General features: G+C 40.8%; 1 protein-coding gene across 1 annotated transcript in view; it reads right to left on the reverse strand.

Annotated features, from left to right (window-relative positions):
• PTPN13 (protein tyrosine phosphatase non-receptor type 13) overlaps positions 1-3,350 on the reverse strand; it is a 133,191-nt gene extending 129,841 nt beyond the window's left edge. The window contains exon 1 of the mRNA XM_030450537.1: positions 3,303-3,350. The gene's annotated coding sequence lies outside the window, so the exon portion shown is untranslated. The remainder of the gene's footprint in view (positions 1-3,302) is intronic.
• Positions 3,351-20,157: the final 16,807 nt, after the last annotated feature.

Here is a 20,157-nt window from a genome sequence, read left to right on the forward strand (position 1 = left end):
GGCACCAAAGAGTCGTCTTCTGCCCTTCCCATTTGTAAAGATCAGCTTCCTTCTCTACACTTCAGGAGGAGGTGGGGCTGGGAAACACTTCTTTCAGAGGTTCCACCCTTCTTTATAGATGCACAGATTTCATTAAGTTTACTGGCGACATACAACATTAACTTACTCTGGTATTCATAGCTTTCTATCCACATTTGTCCCATGGTAGGCAGCAGCTTAGGACAACTGGTTACAAATATTTTCTGGACCACAAGACACCAATCCAAAACTTGCTTTTCAGACTTTGTGTCTTACTGCCTAGCTTAGTTGAAAACTGTAAAATTCCAGCCATTTTTTCCTGTAAGCAGATAAAAAAAAACCAACAACAATAACAAATAAAAAGTAACCAAGCATCAGACTACTAACCAACTCTGTTGTTAGCCTTAACAGACTCCTGGCAAAATCACTGAGTTTTACCAATACCATCAATGTACTGAAGGTTCTAGGCTTGCAGGCTTGTTGCATGGGTAAACTAAAAAGCTCTTCCAAAGAAAAACATTCCCTTTCAAGAGCTGACCTGGCTGTTCTTCAAGTTGCTAAGTCTTGACAGGTGCTCCAGAACAAACTCAAGAGGGATGTGAGTGTAAGATCGCCTTAACTCTGAAAGACTTCAAGCAAGAGAATGCCTATATTAACCCGGCCCTCTGGGCCATACTTCAGGAATTTCAACATAAAAATGTTTGAAGTCATTTAATGTACAGCAATGTTTACTGACTTCAGTGATAAAGAAGAGCTTTGTCCACCTGAATGTCCCTCCAACAATAAACTCCATTTAAGAGTCTGCCTAGTCTTGTTTTATCTAATTGCTTACTTCTCTTGCAGTAACAGCATGATACTAAGGTTTGCTGATGAAGATGTGAAGCCACTTTGAAGATACATTGTGCTGCTAATTATTATTGTTCATACCTGCATTTGGTTGGTAGGAAAGTAGCTATGTGCCAAATAGTTTCCACATGTAAGTGAAAATATCTGCTTTGCTGTGCTCTTTAAAAAGTAAACAGATTAAGGACTGTATTTCAACTTGCAGTCCTTCAGTTATTTTTTAAGAACCAAATGGCTGAAAAAAATCCCATCATAAAGGAAAAAAAGCAAAGAAACATACCACCTTTCTTCCAACTGGAACACACAAAATGCAACATTTCTGCCTTGGTAACTGCAGGAATCCCCCCTTTCCTAGGCTTCTTCACTTCCCTTTGAGGCATTCAAACATGAGGATGCTACACACAAGTTACCAGAGGTTCAAGATGACCGATTACAGTGCGTATTAACCATGCATCCATATCACAGCCCGTTCTTACTTTCAAAGGCCTATGAATCTGTGAATAGACTGCTGAATCCCATCCTCTCCAAAGACTCCTGTTAGTCTGGTTATAATATGTGTTGTGCACTCATTTATCCCTTAACATTCCACCCACAGACACTTCCTTGTTTAATGCATGCTCTTCCATCCACTCAAGTCTCTGGCTCCCACAGGCTCCAACTCTTCCTAACAAAAGTCTCAGAATGAAGACTTTTTTTTTTTTTCCCCCTTTTAAGTTAAGCCATCATAACAACACCAAACAATTTAAGTTTAAGTGCTTTCATATCTATATTCTGGTTGATTATAACTCTTTCAGAAATGTCTTTAAAACATATTTATGGTCATGCAAGGACAAACTTGAAAAAGCAGAGTATCAATCAGAGACTTGATGCATAATTTGAACACAGAACGCCGTCCTGCTTTGGAGTCATTACTTCAAGTATTATAAATGTCACCACTCCACTAGAAAATTGACCAAACAAATGACCTGGGAGTCAAGACACCCAAGAACATATGTATCCAAGACAGCTTTCTCCCATGCAGTTCAGGCCCCAGGATAAAGTCTGGTATTCTGACCCACTTTCATTGTACAGTTTCATAAAACATTTTCTCTTCCCACTGAAAAGGCTTCATGAACTGATCACGGTTACTGCCCCAGCTAGTTCCACACACAAAGACTTTCGTATTCCTTTCTCCAAAAGTCACACCTAAATAAGATGGCTAGACACTGATTACTTGCAACCAACCTCACAGTTTTCATGTCCTACTTTTACTTCTGATCCCACCTACAAAAACCAAACCGGTTCCCAAATGTTTCTCCAATAAATAGGAGGGGTACTGAGCAGCTCCTGGCGGTTCCCTATGAAGTCACTGCCTTTGTTGTTTTAAACATGCAATTTAAGGAGAATGACACAATCTAGAATATGAGAGATTATCCTGCGGTCTGCGGAGGTGTCGATTGCTAGGAGATAAAAAGCCAATGAAACCCACGCTATTTCTCATCAACAGCCAACAGATTTCTACTTCGTTTCTGTTCCTCCAAAAACATTAGTAAGTCAAAAGGTTTCCTCTGTTAAGAACTTCAGGGGTGTTGCTTTGTTTGCCCTGCGTAAGCAAAACGAGGCCCTCGGCGCCGTCAGACTCAACCCCCCACGCGTGTGCTTGCAGTTGCCGAAAGCCCAATTCAGCCTCATAAAGCCCCTAAGTCTAGGAGAAAAACCAACACCGCACCAACAAGCTTTCTGCAGCCTTTCTTCCTCTCCTCCCTCACTCCGCGGCGCCTCACTCCGTGGCTCCGGACCGCCACCCCGCACGGGGAGCGTACAGACGCGGGCCCGGTACTTCATCCCTCCTGCACACCTCCGCGGGGCCCCAAACCCGCCGCCATCCCGCCATCCCTCTCTCCCTCCTTCCCCTCCAAATCCTGATCCTTCGCCGCGGGACCTACCGCCCACCTGGCACCGCCGCCGCCGCCGCACTCGGAGGATCGCAGCCGCCCCGCAGCAGGGGCCACGCGAGAGCCCCTCGCAAAGGCCACGGTGCGACCTCCGCACCTCCCACCACCCCCAGGGATGGCCACGCAACTCGAACGGCCACCAAGGACTCCCCGGCGCGCAGGGTCGAGAGGTGCGGCGAGCAGCGGACACACCCGCCGCTTTAGAGAAGCCGTTCACACACGCAGGACAGTGGCGGGGCCGAGGATCCCGGAGCTTCGCCCTCCACAGCGGCGCTCTTGTCTAGCTGTGGTCGGCCCCTGCCAGGGAGCGCTAGAAGCGAGTGAGAGCCGAGTGGCATCTCCACCCGCGCCGGCGGCCAGCCCCGGCGCCCCTCTACCGCACAGCATCGAGAGGGCGGGAACAGCAGCGTTCCCCGCCCCGCGGCTCTTTGCTCCCCTCCCCCTGTGCACCACCGGCCGGCCGCCAGCAGCCGCCCCTCTGATCCGGCTCCTGGCGCGGGTACGCACCGCGGTCACCTGGCACCGCCGGCACAGCACTCCCGCTGCTCGCTTCGCTCCACGTCGCTCCGCTGGCCGCTTTTCCCTCAGGGCCGCCAGCAGTTCGGAGAAGCTGACCGCGCAGCTGCCCTCCACCCCCAACAGCCGCTCCCTCCTCCGCGCCCCTCAGGCGGCGGGGGAGCTGCTGACACAGGCCCGACCACGCCTTCTCCCCCAGCGCTCGGCCCGGCCCTGCCTCGCCAGAGAGAGTGCCTTCCCTCGCCTGCTCCCGCCCCGGCCCTGCCCCGCCGCAGTGCCTTCCCCCTCCTCTCCCGGCCCGGCCCCACCTCCTAGCGCCCTCAGTATCGCGCCGGAGCTCGAAGGTAACTCGAGAGTTGGCTCTCTGGAGGATAAGCTTCCGCGTTGGTAACAGCAACCCGGCCCCAAAGGGGTTCTTTTTTCGGGGGTGATCTTGGTTGCTAACAGTTCCCAGTCCTTGGCGTTTAAAGTTTCAATCATCTCAGCGCTCTGTGACAGGACTGCCATGTTCTTTGGTAGCCCACGCGTCCCTGAGGGCTACTGGAGGGCAGAGGGAGCCAGAATGGGAGCCATCCATCAACAGACTTTTCATTGCTGTCTACAACTACCTGAAAGGAGGCTGTAGCGAGGTGGGAACTGGACTCTTTTCACAGACGACCTTCAACAAGACAAGAGGACACAGTCTTAAGTTGTGCCAGGGGAGGTTTAGGTTAGATACTAGAAAGAATTTCTTCACGGAGAGGGTGATTAGGCTATGGAATGGACTGCCCGGAGAGGTGGTAGATTCTCCGTCCCTGGAGACATTTAAAAAAAGACTGGATGTGGCACTCAGTGCCATGGTCTAGCAACTGCTCCGGTAGGTCAAGGGTTGGACTAGATGATCTCTGAGGTCCCTTCCAACCCGGCTAATTCTATGATTCTATGATTCTATTTCCCATCACTAGTCAAGCATTTGCCACATTGGGGAAGTCCAACCCTTGATACACTACCACTGTGATTGCCAGGACATGGCACTGAATGCCTGTCACAGTTTAATGCTGGCCCAGCAATTAAACCAAATAACAGATGCTCTCTACTAATCCCCCTCCCTTCCCAGATAAATAAAGGAGAGAGAAGAAAGGAGAGAAACTTATGGGTTGGAAACTAAACTACACAGCCTTAATGAAACAGTATTAATAAAAAGAAAAAATTATTAAATAAATACAAATATCATCATGTTTTTGCTTCGCAAACAAAGATGTCAGAAGGGCTCTCCCCACACTTGCTGCAAGTGCACTGATGGCTGATAAGGCCAATGCGGGACAGACAGCGCGGCTTCAAAAGGCACAGCAGAAAATCTCCTGTGAGGGGACTGCCAAGGCACAGTCCTTTCTGTGCAGTCTTTTCTCCTCGAGACTGACTCTGTGTGTGTTCTCAAAGGAGGCAGCAGCATGATAGATGGTGTGTCTCCATGTCTCCTGATTGCAGGCCAGAGTTGACCACTGATGGCAGTCAGTATGGCCAAAGCTGAGGGATGGTTCAGGGAGTTCTTGTCTCTCTTCTTTGCGGTTCCTCTGTTGTGGCAGCCGGTGGCAAGTTCACCACAGAGCACAATCTTAGGGAGGTGGTGATCCTGGAGACATGTCCTGCCCAGCACAGCTGTGTCCTCAGTAGCATGACCTCAACACTGGTGACCCCTGCCTGTTCAATGACAGTGACATTGGTCACACAGTCAGTCCAGTGGATGTTTAGGATTGTACAGAGGCAGCACTGATGGAAGCGCTCAAGGAGTCGCAGGTGGTGGTGGTAGATGACCCATGATTCAGACCCATGTAAGAGAGTAGACAGTACAATGGCTCTGTAGGCACCAATCTTTGTACTTTTCTTCAGGTGTTTATTGCTCCAGACTCTTTTATGAAGTCTTCCAAATGCACTGTATGCCTTTGCTAATCTGTTGTCTCTCTTTGTTGATCTTGGCGTCTGAGGAAATAATGCATCCCAGATAGCTGAACTGCTGGACTGTCTTAAGCTCTGATTTGCCTATGGTGATGTGGGGATGATGGAAGTCTTCCTGTGGTGCAGGCTGGTAGAGAACTTCTGTCTTCTTCAAGGTGATTTCCAGCCCAAAAAGATCTGCAACCTCTGCAAAGCAGGATGTTAAGCGCTGCAGAGCTGCTTCTGTGTCAACAATATATAATATTAATATAATATTAATTAGTCCTTATCTCTACTGTAATTTCTCTTGCAGAGGAGACAGATTGAAGTTTAAACAAATCACACATGACAGCTGCAATACAGCTTTAGGCTCATCTTTCCTTTAGATCTGTACAACTGAACTTGGTGCTCCCATCAAGAACAAATATTGTAACAGCTTTGAAAACCTTCATCTTGCCAAGTGATAGTTTGTGTCTTCTGGTTTGAAGCTATAGTACATTTATTTGAGGGAACTCCATCAGCTCTGGCAATGAGCTCTCTTAAAGATAACAGCACTCAGTAATTATCCCATCTCAAATTTTACTATGTCGGAGAAGCCACTTAAAATTATGATTATATCCAAATTCTTGCTACATTGCCTTGTATAACAAGTAAAGAAAAAAATGTTACTGCTTCGGCATTGCAATCTTGCTGAGAGGAGCTAATGACTGCACTTCTAGAGAAGTGCATGCAGAGAATTAATATTTTCATTGATTTTGTGGTGAAGGTGATGTACAGTTAATATGCAGTCAACAGCTACTTAATATAGTAAGTGCACACACGAACAATCTTCTTCCTCACAAAAGAACATTCAGTGGAAGAGAAGTCAGAACTATAACAATATAGCAACTCACTGAAAAACTGCAATTAATTCACCAAGCTAAATGGAAAATACCTCCTTACCAAACTTTTTGTAAAACCAAATTGCCTGTCTCAGGCAGAAAGTTTTTATCACATTTTTCTTCAACTCTGAATTACCAACTATTTGTGCATTAATAAGACACATAATAATGCTTAATATGTTCAAAGGCCAATTAGGAAAATAAATGACATTGTATACAGGCAGCAGCTGTTTTAAATTAATGTAATGTTTTGGGGAAATAGCTCTGGAAACATTTCGGCAAAATAGATTTTTCTGGTTTTTTTGTGGGTTTGTTTGTTTGTTTGAGGGTTTTGGTTTTTTTTTTTCTACAACACTGAAATATGGCCACAAACTTGCCCTCATGTCACTGTAATGCAAAAGATATTATGTTCTCATCCTTTCATTCTTTTAACTACTGAGAAGTACAGTTGTCTCAATAATAGTAGTACATTAATTTACCATAGTGGCTGGTTTTGCAATTGTTCAAATCTTTATGTGAGAAAGCATTGGATATTCTTAGGAGGTTTTATGCTGAAAGAAAATAAAGCTGGTTGTGAAGAATGTGGGACAGTCATTTCAGCCAAGCTGTGTGAATAACCAACACTAATGAACTGATATCTACTGGGCTGCTGAGCAGCATGTTAAAAAAAAGCTCTGGCCCTATAAGCAATTTGATTGTTGGCTCAGCATTTTGAATTGATAAATAAATGCCTGACAGCCAAGCTAGTTACAGTTACTGCAGAGAAGCAGTGGACTCCCCATCGTTCCTCTCTGTGACGGAAGTTCTCTGTTCCTGTGTAGTGTTACGAGAATGATTGCTGGTTTGTGACCTTTTATACCAAATAATCTGACTTACAGGTTTTGCTTCAGTTGGTGCATGATATTTTCCCTGAGGTTCAGTAATGTGAGCTGCAGTGTTTGACACACAGGCCAAGGACTAGTCTTGGGTTTGCCTGTGGGAAGCATCTTCTGACTAACACATGATTCTGACCTACCCATTCAGGTAGTTTCAAACTTAAAAGACTAAGGCAGGCAGTTCCTAAGGCTGGGAAAGAAAATGACAGTTCTTCAACTGAGCAGGACTTAACATAGTAACTAAAAGAATGAATGTGATAGTGAGAAAAGTATGAGTGGTGTACTTTTATGTTTTAAAGTACCCTTTAAAGTTTAACCCTTTTCCTCCATGTTCTCTACACACTAAAATCTCATCCTCCCCTTTCACGACAAAAATGTAGGAACACATTACCAGTGTGATGCAATACAGTCTCTTCATCACTCAGCAATGTGGAGTTAAGACCTCAATAAGAAAGGGAGACTTGGGTGCTTGCTGAAGTAATTCCTTCAGACTGCCCCTCTCCTCCCCCTCCCCATGCCTACATTCTGATTCAACAATATTCCTGCAGGTCCAAAACTGTATCCCTCATTCAGGCAAATACTCCTCATTCACTGTCTAAGAGATTTGGCTGAATGAGGAGGTCAGAATCAACGTCAAACCTTATATATGGATAGAGGTAGAGAAATAAACTGTTTAACTGCTGAGACTTTTTTTGTACTGTTTGTGATTGACTTTGTTCTGGTGTGAGGAGTTAAATGCATGACTTCTCTGCAGTAGTGCAGTTTAAGATTGTGGAGGCTCCATCTCCTTCTCTGCTCCATGAATTTCTAACTTCAACCACCATCAAACTCTTCAGAGTATAATAATTTCAGGAAATGACTCATCTATGTCTCCTATCCTGAAGTAACTATATTTTTGTGGAAGGAAGAACAAAAAGATGCTCAAGATTTTGAAGTTCCTCTGTATGAATAACTACTATATGTATATGATTGAAAAGAAAACCCTTTGACATCAGAACCACTGTGCGGACTGCCTCATACACTTTCATTTCTCAAACCCTGATATCATAGAAACATTAAATCATAGAATGGCCTAGGGTTGGAAAGGGACCTTAAAGATCACTTAGTTCCAACCCCCCTGCATGGGCAGGGACACCTCCCAATATACCAGGTTGCTCAAAGCTCCAAGAGTATTATTATCATTATTGTTATTATTATTATTACTATTACTATTATTATTACTATTATTATTATTGAATGCAGTGCAGTCAAGTTTGGCAAATTCCTTCTTGAGAACAGTGAAGCAAATAGAGAAAACTTTGCCTTGAAATTTAGAGATTCTGGATATAATTAGTTTCGGTTTTGTAGTAACACTCTGGCATGTGGTGATAAACATTTGATGTGATATAATATTTTCAGCCACTTCCTTGACAAGACAACTAAAGATTAAATAATATACTGAACCAGAAAACAATTTACTGCCAGGGTTAATTGTGTTTCAGGTTGTTGGTTTTTTCCTAGTACTTTGGTGTTCAAGAAAGATATGGAAATTTTAGCTATACTTACTTCGGTGCTTTGATGACAACTATTTTTCTACCAATTCAAATCCCTTTACAACCACAGCACTGAGGAAAAACCTTGTTTTTCCTTCAGACACTGTTCATAAATATTTTTTATGTAAAGCTGTAACATTTATTGAAGGAGAGATAGCAGTAGAATGAAAGTAACTAGGTACTCTGATTTTAAAAAACCAAACTGCTTTTCGTAATGTATCTTGACCATTTGTGATCCCATAGTATTGGTTAGGATACTAGGCTTAAATGAAATGTCTAACATTTCCAACAGTGTTCTGAACTTTCACCACCATCAGGATATTTCTTCAAGTGATAAAGATTAAATCAGGCTAGATCAGAGAAATCTAAAATACATTCTGTAGTGATATTAGATTTTCATAAAATTATTTGCAACTTTTTTTAGTCAAGGATAGATCCATCAGCACTAACAGCACAACCACAATGTATCCTATTAATAACTAACATCACATACTTCTTTTTTTCAGGCAAAAAATGTCTATTTTGTTAAGAACAGCCTGCTCCTGTTACGTGTTTCTGTCTTATGAGTTCTGCCATACATGATGTTTTCAAAGAGACAGATTTTGATCCCAGGATCTATGCTAATGGTGTACCAGCTGTGCCAAGAAGGCATCACTCTGCTGCAAGTACTTGAAGCATATTATGTGAAATATAAAACAGGCTTAACACCCAAGCATGCATATTGCAGTATATTAGACTGAAACAAAGCAGCATGCTATTTTCAAGTGCATTTATTAGGCTATCTGATCTTGTTCATCATTTGCTTTAATGGTGAAAGAAAAGATGTCCAGGGTGAAAAGGGAGCTGCTTTGGTTTTTTTTCAGGGCAGAACAGATGTGCATCAGACTTCAGTCCTTTGTGTAACAAATGCATTTCAGTTCTTCAGTATTGTCAAGATAACATGAACATCAGCAGAGTTTAAATTTTTTTTATTGAATATTCTCCAGAAAGAAATCACATTGCATTCCATATTCTAAAACAGACTAATTCTTGTTGCACTTCCTATGCTTCATACCACTGGAACACAAGTAGTCAGGAAGACAGATGAATGGCACTGGTATTGGAGTTGACTAATGTACTTAAAACAAACCCAGAAAATGTTTTAGAATGAGATTTCCTAGGTATAAAATAAAGGAGATGCTGCACCATTGATAAAAGCAGCTCCCAACAACAGCAGGACAGAAAAGAGATGGAAAAAAATGAGCCAGTGGGTGGAAGCATACAGTCTATTTTAAATCAAAGGGTGGAAACAAACCTGTGTGGAATTACAAACACATGAGCAGCAAGATTTAGTTGGGCATAGAAATGGCTAAGAAGGCAATCAGGAATGAAGTCATGTCATTCCTACTCCTGCAGCAGGACTGTGGTCCTGACACAGAATTCTAACCTCCCAGGACCTAGAAATTCTTAGGAAAGCTGCAAAAAGAGGGATGTGTGTATAGGACTGTCAGGATAGTGTCTAAGTACAGGACAGCATCAGACAGGCAAGACAGGAAAACTATACTGCAGGGTATAAGTTTGTTTTCTAAAGTGTCTGAGCTCTAAAAGCAGATCACATTCTCACTGCATGCAGGACATCAATTGCAAGCAGGATATCTCCAGTTAAGTCTCCTTGCCCTGTCAATTTATAACAGGAAAGAAGGTGCAGTGATAGAACAGAAAATCTCTGTTCTGGATTGAAGTGAGTCAAGAGGAAGTTCATATATATTTGCTAATGGGTCATGTGTATGGTATTTTTTTAATTATTAAGACCTCTCCACAGTTTTTTTTATTATTGTTATTATTGCTGCCCAAGAAACAGCAGGAGAACTCTAAACTACAGAGGATTTGAGAAGAAAAAATACACACCCAACACAGTAGAGTCTTAGAAGGAATTCCTTCTTTTCCAAAGGACTGCTCTGGTCCTCACTTGTTTTCTTTTTGTAAGTACTGAGCATGTTTTATACATAGCAATACTCAAAGAACTGTGACTAAGGCCCCCAAAAGCAAGAGAATGTTTTTTCTTAATTGTAAGGTACATCTGATTTTAGCTCACAAATTTGGATTGTCTTGTCATGGAAGAGCAATCACAGGACTTGACTTGGGTGTGCAGTCACTTTGACTACCTGAATAATCCCAAAGACTGAATAACCAAACTATGCTTGTTTTGAACAAATGTGAGCCACTCACAGGCTCATTTTTATTTACATACACTCCTGATCAGACCACTTAGAAAATAAGTTCACAATATACATGCAGAGAAATCATAAATCAGAGTGCAGGCTTCTCCAGCTAAATACTTCAGAAATTTTAGAGCCAATATAGCTTCAATTCTCATCCTTGTTTCACTCACCAGGCAAGTTTCCTGAGCACTGCTGACACATATTAGCCTACTGTCAAAAAGAAGACAGATGATTCATATCAAAATTGAGTAATATCATGTCTGCTTCTCTCTGGAGAAAAGAAAAATGACAATGTAATAATGAAACTTGTCAGGTTGACTTGTATAAAATACACTTTTCCTATTGGCAGCCACACCAGCAGTGAATATATATCTTTAAATTATATATATATATATATACACACACATATCTATTTAGATTTATATATTATGAATTATTAAAAATTATAATGTATTTCCCCAGGAATTGTGAAAATGTAATTTCTTCAAATTTGCAGTGATCTCCAGATAAATTAGTTTTCCCTAATTCATGACACAGCCCAAAAAATGTGGTTATTTTGCTCTGATGATTCACTCTTCAGTGTTTTCCTATCACTATCCAGCAACGATAAATTTATTTAGATTAAAATAAGAAATTAAATACACATTCTGTCATATTTTGTTTTCTGCATGTGCATAATGTATGGCTAAGATTGCTTATTTGAATCTCTGCTTGATAACCTTTGGAGAAAATGGTTCCATTTATAAGTTGTAAAGGAAATAATTGGCACCAGTTTCCTAAGGAAGATTTTTTTTAAAAAAAGGAAGACTGGTCCCCACACCCATCCAACTAAGCCAGCACCTGATCAAATGAGAGTTGCTAAACCCCCCATATCTTAAGCTTCGTTTTAAATTGTTATCCAAACCAGGTAAGCTAGTGATAGACTTGGTCACATTGGTGCAGTCCTGTGAATTTTAATTTTCTTTTCCAAAACAGGACATTAATAGAGGGTATGAGACAGCTGTGATTGATTTTATTTCACCTTGTTGTTTTCCTTCCTTTCTCTTTCTAATAGCTACATGAAAGCTGTCCAGCTTCTGCCTCTTTCTGTGAGTCTTCCCAGTCAAGAATACCCACAATTTTTTTAATTATGGCTCCCTCAAACTCCTAAAGCAAGAGCATTTACCAGCTTGTCTGGCAGATTCTTGCCTTGCAGAATTACAGGTGTGTCTAGATTAGGCATCTTGAATTTTCTCAGTCCATTCCTAGCTATATACAATTCTGTCACATACAATTCTGTCACATAAGGATGTGTCCATTCAGTCCTGGGGGGAAATACCAGTGTCCTAACAGCTCACACCTTGCTTTTACTGACTGCAGACCCCATGGCACTGCTGTCTACTACATGGACATGGAGCTCTGGTTCTTCAGAATCCTTTGTGGTAGCTCTCTAGAGGACCACTCACTACTGATGGTCTGTAGAAAGGGCAGATATAAAGGCAGAACAATGTCTGAACACTTAAATGAAAAATTCACAGCTGGGATAGATGAAGGAAAAAGCAGAGCATTCACTATCAGAAACATTTCTAATCATAAAAAAGCAAGAGTCCTTACAGAAATAGGCAAGTCAATACGTGGAGAGGGGTCAGCTTCTCCTTAACAAGACAAAAATATCAGTAAGAAGAAAATGTAGTTCTGCTCTGATTCCAAGCCCAGAAACAGTCTCCTGTTCTCAAAGCTGTCAAAGTACTATGAAATTTTCATATACTGAGGTTGGAAAATATGTTGTGAAACACGTATGACACTAATTTTATCTGCAAATAGTGGCAATTTCCAATTCTGACCTCAGGCAGACATACTGTGATGTGTCACAGGCGACCAAATGTTATTTGGAGTTGTGCGATAGTAGGAGCAGAAAGAGTAAGAGTAGTCTGTTAATGATGACCTCTCTACTTTTTTTTTCTCCAGCTTTAACTGGAAACAGGGATATGATCTGCTGCCATGGCATGATGTACAATTTGAATATAGCCCTTCTACGTATTTGCATTCATGGTAAGCGTGCCGTCCCTGGGGAACCACAATTTTCTATTTCCATGAAATGGGATAAATTACACAGAGATGTGGACAACACAATCAAATCCTAGCACAAGTAACAGAGAAAAATATGGAGTTTCTGCTTAAATGAGAATTAAACACTTTTAAAAGCTTCTTTGAGGACTATAATTCTAGAATGAGATAATTATTTGCACCAGTGGTACTAAAAGACAGGTAATGTCTCACTGGTGGCTCTGTTTTCTCACCATTCAAATGTCATAGCATAGATTGTGCCACATAGAAGACATAGCAGACACATAGCAGACACTTTAACTGAGACTTTCCCATTCCCCACTCTACATGGATCATGGTGTGCTTGCCTCCAGAGCTGCTGGAGAGAAGCATGTGGCAGTAAAGCATGGTGCCTTGAGCCTTGTTACCAAATTAGTGTGTCTGAGAGCTCCCTGGCATGATCCTCAGCCTGTCACACCAACCCACGTTGTGACCTTGGTGACACAGCTCTGCTCTGATGTCTGCTCCCAGCCCTCCCATGCACCTCTTTGTCCACAGACCCCTGGCACACAACCAGCTCAGCCCCAGCATCTCAAATTCCAGCCCTCTGCAATGCAGATCCATGTTGTTAGCTGTGTGTCTAGGACCTGGAGCTCTTTGTGTGGGGAGGACAGCAGGCAGAAAGAGCAGCTGAGGCCTGAATTTTCCTTACCTATTCCAGGTGTATGTGCTGGATGCACAATACAGGAACACTTGGTGGTTTGGCTGGCATACAACCTCTGTCTCTTTTCATCATGGACTGCTGTGGTTCACTGGGGACAGGGTATGTACAAAGTGGTTGTGAATTTAATGATGCTATGAGTGCTATGATGCTATGAAAAGGAAGGTACCACCACATGCTGTTGCCCTGGTACACTCTCTTGCTGTCTCTCCTGTGAATGGATTCAGCCACCGTTTCTTAAAAATATAAGATGCCAGACAATGACACTGATGTACAGTTTCTTTGATTTTTAGTTGGCATGGGCAAATCAGTTAAAATACCATCAAGCCAAAGAATAGCAAACTTAGAACAATGCAAGTAACTCAAAAGATCAGGTCATTCTTACACTCTGACTGCACTTGTATACACTAAATTGTTTTGCAATTGTAGACAGAAATGCTCCTTGAGTGCAATGGCCTGTAATTTCTAAATATGCTGAGTAAATATTTAAAAGCATCAACTAGTGCTTCCCCCATAAGGTAGTATTCCACAAAGAAGCTCTTTGAAATTTTAGTAGGATGGTCACCTACCTAACAATTCCCACAGTTGCAGAGAGTAAAGGGTATGTTTTAAATTCAAAAGTGTACTGGGCATATGAAAGGTAGTTATGTGACAATAGATGAATAACTATTGCTGTGTGTACCCAGAAAAAGACCTTCCAGAGACTCAGCAAGACTGTGATTCCTTCTGGACTTCTGTAGGAAGAATGAGGAACTGGAAGTTAAAAATTCCAGCACTTTGTACCAAGATTCCTGCATTATTTGGAAGAAATGAGGTCATGCCTCTGTTATTCTGTCTTTAAAATGTAAATATTACCTTTCCATATGTATTGTGAGATTTAGAATATTAGTATAGTGACCTGTTTTAAAGCTTCAAGAGGCAGAAGTTACAAACATGAAAATATTACTAGGCATGGATGACACATAAAAAATATATATTTGGATTATAAAGCCAGAATTGTAAATTAAGCACTTCATCATGACTTCACCCAAACTGTTAATTGTTCCCTTAATAGGGATTAAACAATGACTTGGCTTTTAGAAGCTAGAAACTCTTCCAAGGGCATTTCTATCGCAAATTGTTTTCCATCTCTGGTTGTTCTAAAAGTAATTTATGGCCAGGGGATACTAAAGGAACTGCTTGTTGAGGGTAATGACTGTTATAAATTCTATTAAGATTTCTAGTTGTGGAAATAAATGTCCAACATACTGTTTCATCTGCTTTATATTTCAAAAATAATTTCCAGTTAATAAAGCAGTAAAATGTTATTAAGAGAAGCAATGTGACAGAGCTAAATAGAAGTAGGGAAAAGTGTTCAAAATTCATATAATAATATAATTCTTTCAGTCACCTAAGTAAATATGAAACTTCTACAGATGTTGAAATGCAATTCTTGTAGAATCTACCTAGAATGGCTAGCATTTGTATTGCTGAATATGAATATTATCAGAATAGAGGGATGCCCCTCTGTATAAAGAGTTCTCTTCTTTGAAAGGGGTATCCTTTGGTTTTTTTCAAGGCATTTGATTTAAAATCTATGATTACCAAAACTAATTGGTAATCAATTGTGGGAAAACAGTCTGCGGAGGCTTAAGGATTCCATGTGCACATCAATATGATTGTATGAAATCCTTTATTAACAACTTGCACTCACTTATATAGAGAAGCCTTGTTTACACCATCTTATCAAACAGGTGGCTTTGTATTCCAATTACACATTCCATTTTCACGGAAACACTCTTCTCACATAATTATTTTCCTCTTCTGTTGCCAATTAAATTATCTCTTTCCCATTAGCTCATTCTCAGAAAGCCTCTAACTAGGCCTCAATAACCATTAACCCAATGTGGCCTAAACTGAAGTAAGTCAGGATTGCTCACAACTGTATATTTCTGAACTGTTTCCTCAACAATCAATTACCAAAATAAATAAATAAATAAATAAATAAATATAAATAAAAAATAATAAAAAATAATAAATATAATATAAAAATAATAAATATAATATAAATATTATATATATGTAAATATATAATAATAATAATAATAATAATAATAATAATAATAATAATAATAATAATAATAAAATAAATGCCTGGTCATAGTCAGCAATAAAGAAAGCAAAGTCAAGTCCTGAAAAAATACCTGCACAAATGCACAAATACAGTTATTCCAATCAAATTAAAAGTAACCCACTTCAGTGGCCATAAATGTGAAAAGGTGGTAACTTCTGGGGTGGAACTCACTCCCTTCACTTAAGTTCTGTTTTGTCAGGTAAAAAGCTATTATCAGATTTCCCAGCACATAGCTTTCTAAAAGCTCCATTTTGTACAATAACTTAAAAAGGAATATTGAAATAATCCATATTCTTATATGAGAACAGAGGGCATAAGGAACAAAGCAACTTTTTTGTCAAATTAATTCACATTTTTTTTATGGCAAATGTGAGTAGAAATGTAAATTATAGCAGTTTATAGAGTAAGTAGGGAACACAATAGTTGTCCCCTGGGATTACTCTGGAGAAACTCTTGTAGAGAATGAGACCCTTAGGAGATATGCATACACAGGGAAGAGATTTGGTCAGTATGGAAATAAATTCCAGCATCAATAAATGGAGTACAATATTTCATGGAATCACAGAATGGTTTGGTTTCAAAGGGACCTTAAAGATCATCCATTTTCAACTCCCCTGCATGAGCAACCTGGCCTTCAACACTGCCAAGGAGATGGCATTCACAGCTGTGTCTCACCACCCTTACAGTAAAGAATTTCTTCCTACTATGTAACCCTAATCTCCCATGTTATAGTATAAAGCCACTGACCCTTGTCCTGTCATTACACACCCGTGTCAAAAGCTCTGCCCCAGCTTTCTTGTAGCCCCTTCAGATATTGGAAGGTTGCTCTGAGGTCACCTGGGAGCCTCCTCTTCTCTAGGCTGAACAAGCCCAGCTCCCTCAGCCTGGCTTCACAGGGGAGGTGCTCCAGCCCTCTGAACATTTTTGTGGCTCTCCTCTGGACATGGTCCAGGAGCTCCATGGCCTTCTTGTGTTGAGGACTCCAGAACTGGACACAGTACTCCAGGTGGGCTCTCACAAGAGCAGAGCAGAGGAGGAGAATCCCCTCCCTCGACCGCTGTCTCTGCTTCTTTTGATGCAGCCCAGGACCCGGTTGGCTTTCTGGGCTGCAGGTGCACATTGATGGCTCCTGTTGAGCTTCTGCTCCGCCACTACCCCCAAGTCCTTGTCCTCAGGGCTGTCCTCAATCCTTTCTCCTCCCAACCTGTATTAATGCATGAGATTGCCTAAACCCAGTTACAGAACCATGCAGTTTGTACAAGCCCACTTCGAGCCTGTCCAGGTCCCTCTGGATGGCATCCCTTCCCTCCAGCCTGGTGACTTCACCACACACTTTGGTGCCATCAGCAAAACTGCTAAGAGTGCACTCAGTGCCACTGTCCATGTCTCCAACAAGGATACCAAACCTCACTGGTCCCAGTACTGACCATTGAGGAATGTCACTCAAGACTGGTCTCCATTTGGATATCAAGCTGTTGTCCACAACTCTTTCAGTGTGACCATCCACTGAGTCCATCCATTGAATCCGTATGGTCCCAGTTCAGGTACCAGAATGTCATGTGGAACAGTGCCAAATGCTTTGCACAAGTACAAGTAGAGGACATCAAAGTCCAAGTAGAGGACATCAGTTTCTCTCCTTTAGTCCACCAACACAGTGAACTCATTGTAAAAATCCACTGTATTTGTCAGACTGGTAATTTCTAAGGCGTTGTTTGCATTTTCTTATTGTTGTTTTCTTCTGAATCTTTGATAGTTATTTCAATAGTTTTTACAGGGCTTCTACTTATATAATTCTGTGACTCTCTCACTCTGTTTCCCTGGAGTCTATCTTCAGCCTTTTTTTTTTTTTTTTTTCTGGTTGTTTCAAAGCATTTAATGATTTGACAGACAGGTTTACATCAGTGTCTCCTATCATTATCTCGTAATCCATGAATATTTTAATCTTTGCCAAGATAGATATTTTATCACCTGTAATGTCAGCCATCCCTATGTATTTCAGGTTTTGCCTCTGAAAAGATGGCACGGGAAATATGAAAAGCATAAAGAAAATATGAAGCACCATTTCTGGGAACATAGAGTTTGTTATACTGTTGATACAACTGGTGTCCCCAGGTGAATGTTATCAAGGACAGAAAATACAAGAAAATATCTTAGATGTCAACAAAGAGAATCTGCGGTTAAAAAGTTCTGGAGGAAAATGTGGTATATTAACTTGGTTTGTGTTTCTTTTACTGTTTCTACTACCTTCTAATGATAAGTACTACTCTTATACTCAGTTGCCATCCCTTGCAACCAGTTGTGAGGTCATGCATCTGAGTATGCACGCATTTGCTAGTCAAAAATAGAAAAACTGTGGTTTTATACTAAATCCTTAAGATTAGTATAAAAAACTTAGTTTCCAGTCATTTCTAACACATTAGAGAAGTGATATTTGATTAAGCAGAAATTGTTATATGAGTAGCCTTAGGCATTTCAACAGCTCTGGAAGTATTCTAAAACAGTGCACCAGCTGAAAATGCTGAGTCTACACATTACATCGCTTGCCTGCAGACCTGCACTCACTGAAACTGTCACTAACTTACTGAAACACCATTGCATGGTGTTTAGAAACAGAAATAAAGGATGACCCCCAAATAGTTGAATTTACCAACAGATAAGCAGTTTTTTGTTGACATGGGAGTATTGAAGATACCAAAGCTGCCATTTGTACAAGTTCAGAGCCTTCTTTACTTAAGGGCATTTTGAAACTTCTCTTGTGTTTAGCAGAAGCTGTTCTATCCATGGCTGCTGTGTTGCAGCAATGGAGCAGTGACTTAGTTGAAAATAAGCACAGTGCTTTATAGGAGAGCTACAACAAAGGAGTATCCAAAATCCTTTGGTCAGCTAAGAGTCATCAGTTATGGAATTATAGAAACACTACAGTATTGGGAAAAAATCTCTCCTTTGCATCCCCTGTCTACCCCCAACTTGTCTAGACATTGGTCTGTCCCTCTACACAATCTAGCTACTGTTGATGTCAGAGCTTTTTCTTCAAAACAGGCTGTAGTCTGAGACTGCCTTTGTGTATTTCTCAGCTTCCCTGACCCTTCATCTCATTTCAAATCTCAAATAATAATGACTCCTTTTCTCCTCCTCTCCTATACATTTTAATGTCTCTCTTCTGCTGCTCTGGTTTAACTCTTGACTGTAATACTCCCAAACAAAACCTTCATGAAGATAGACACTGAATTTAAATGTAGAAGGTACATGTTTAAATAACTCATTTCTGTGTGGGCAATATAGTTCTCTTCTGTATTTTACTATTATTTCAAACACTCTGGTTTCAAGTATCTAATGCTAATTACCTGCTATAAATTAGAGTCTCTTGAAGATTTTTCTCAAGAGCTCTAAGACTTAGTGTAGGAGATATTTTCCTAGTGAAATCTCTAGTTTTTTCCCATGTTGCATGGAACTACATTCACAAGTATTCTTCAGGCCTCTTTTCTGCAACTGCACCAAGGCAGGGTAAACAAGCACACTTTAAACCTCACTGGCATTAGCCTGCAAGATGGATTTCATTGCAGACAGGGACTCAAACTCCTTACTTGCTTTCACTGTCAATCAGCCTCATGAAATGTTTGTAGGCAGTCTTCTCCCCTTCCCCTGACTGTCATTTAGCCAAAGAACATAAAATGGCTCATAGTTTAAAGAGATCTTTGACTCAAACTACCAGACTATAGACCTGTGTACTTTTTGAAAATAAGGTCTTTGTTTGGGCAACAGAACTGGGAGACACCCAGAATTAATTGTCACATTTGAAAATCCCAGACAGTAACAGTATTAAGTCTTCATTTTTCTTGGAGATTTAATCTTTATGGTACCTATTTTTCTTTGCTTCTTCTTTCTGAGCAACTCATATAATTTTCTTAAGATCTTTTAAATAATATAAGGACAACACCTAATATCCTAATGTGGTCTAACTCAAATATAAGGTGTTTCGTGGGCCAAAAACTTGTGTGTGAATTGCTCTGAGATGCACTTATGTTTGGCTTCTTTGTTTTTACTGGTCAGTCTTCCTCTAAACTGAACTTTACATGTACACTGCACTGTGCTATAATATTTTGACTCTTCAGTTAACATGAACTCCCCATAAACATGAAATTAAGGAAGGATTCCAGTTTATGTACAGGTTTTGTCCTAATATGCATTCAAAGTGTGGCCAGACATGCATTCCAAACCAGAGACTTGGAGGTGTTCTTGAATCTCCCAGTTCAGACACAGAGAGCCACATATGTTTATTAACGAAGTTTCAATAAGAGCAGTGGATAATATTTATTGTATCATACCTATAATTTTTTTCTAAACAAAGTTGCACTACACTAAGCAAAAGCTATGAGCAAAAAGCTACACAAGATTTTGATCGTGAAGTAATTAGAGTCAGAAACTCCCTGCAGAAGAAAATTTAAAGTTTGTTAGTCCAGTTAGCGTGGAAAAGTCCTCTGAACAGCTAAGGAAAAAGTCACACTCAAATCTATTAAGTACTGGCAAGTCAGTCTTCTCACTAAATGCATGTTACATTCACAACAAATAGCAGCAGTACCACTC

Source organism: Calypte anna, chromosome 4B (genome assembly GCF_003957555.1).
Source record: "Calypte anna isolate BGI_N300 chromosome 4B, bCalAnn1_v1.p, whole genome shotgun sequence".
Classification (NCBI taxonomy): domain Eukaryota; kingdom Metazoa; phylum Chordata; class Aves; order Apodiformes; family Trochilidae; genus Calypte; species Calypte anna.